This window comes from Primulina huaijiensis, chromosome 17, assembly GCF_012295235.1.
Source record: "Primulina huaijiensis isolate GDHJ02 chromosome 17, ASM1229523v2, whole genome shotgun sequence".
NCBI lineage: Eukaryota > Viridiplantae > Streptophyta > Magnoliopsida > Lamiales > Gesneriaceae > Primulina > Primulina huaijiensis.
Window position 1 is genome coordinate 7,672,768 of NC_133322.1, and position 1,649 is coordinate 7,674,416.

Below are 1,649 nucleotides of genomic sequence, written 5' to 3' on the forward strand. Positions count from 1 at the left end.
ATTTGATGTAAATTGATAACAACAAATAATTCATTTTTATACCTACAATAAAAAGAAATTAGCAAAATGAAAAGAAATAAAGAAAGAATATACAAAATATAAACAATCTTACTTCACCAAAAATTCATCCTATTCACCTTGACATAATAGATTTAGCTTTCCATGAACTTACTTTTGATCAACACTAAAAACATCACTCATAATTTGGAAAATGAAAAATATATTGGAACTTAGAACTTTTATACACACTCACACTATATTTTACAATGAGATAGAATGATTCTCAAGCTAGCACAAGGCCTCTATTTATAGGCCAAATGAGAGAAAGGGTCAAAAATTCTATTAATGCAATGTAGTTGTAATAGTAGTCTTTGTCTCCTCCAACTTCAATTCCATGTCCCTTCTTTCAATGCTTTGTTCCACGACTTTAATAACCGAATTTGACTCTACTCAAAACAGCAAACATGTGGGGAATTGTCTGTAGATGAATTTGGCTACTTGGTTCACGTCATTTGGTTAAATATTGAAATAGTTATGATTTTTTTACTATATGCTGGTCATGGTGAAAGTAAATTTGTCATCCTTTTGATATTTTCACAATTTGATCATCTTAACCAACTTTTTAGGCAATCATTCTTCTGCAAAGTTGTAGATAATTTCTCAAGGATTCCAAACATGCTTGAATCACCTCCATTTGAGTTTTTTAGCTTGAGTTATCATTATTTTAGTAACACGTAGAAAATCTGAAAATAAAACATATTTAGTAAGACATTTAAATATAAACACAAAATACTAAAATAACATAATTTTATAACTTTAATGAAACTTAAATTTTAAAATATAGGTTTTAACATATAATAAATTATTAATTTTAAGTTTTATCACACCGCACACTATCTTATTACTAGTCCCTTAGTAATAATATTTATCGGAAAATCACAACCCAGATTCTTTATTCCTTTTATATATTCAAATATACAAACATATTCATTTTAAAAACAAACTCATATACCGATTTATATATATATATATTTTTCATTTAATAAAATAATATATAATTAGATGTGTTTTTATTATTATTTTCACATAATATATAAAGTAACAATATATATATATATATTTTAATTTCTAAATTTTTTTTATGATAATATAGTCAAAAAGATAATTCACACTACCCACCATAACATGTATAATATCGAGAATTTTTTTGTAAAAGCCTCAACTCCATATTCTTTCAGTTCAAAATATTTAATGTATAGCTGATTTACACTCATGGAGTTGGTAAAGTAGACAATTAAAGCAGACAATTAAATAAACTAATATTGAAAACAAAATAGGAAAATTTACAAAGAATAAAATCCCTTTTTTTTTCTTTTTTTTTCTTTTTTTTCTTAACGTGACTGCAAAGTTTACAATGACATAATTTTTTTTTCCAAACATTCTACCATAAATGTCTACATATATAAACATTTATATAACGGATACATTCGACTACCTTTGAAACTTATCCAACACAAATAAATCTTTTTTTTAACATATTGATTGATGGATTTTTTTTTAGAACACATTTATAGTACATCAATCAAATCTAAAAAAAAATTACAATGAACAAAGAACTTTGCAGTCCATTATTTATCTTCTATTTTTTT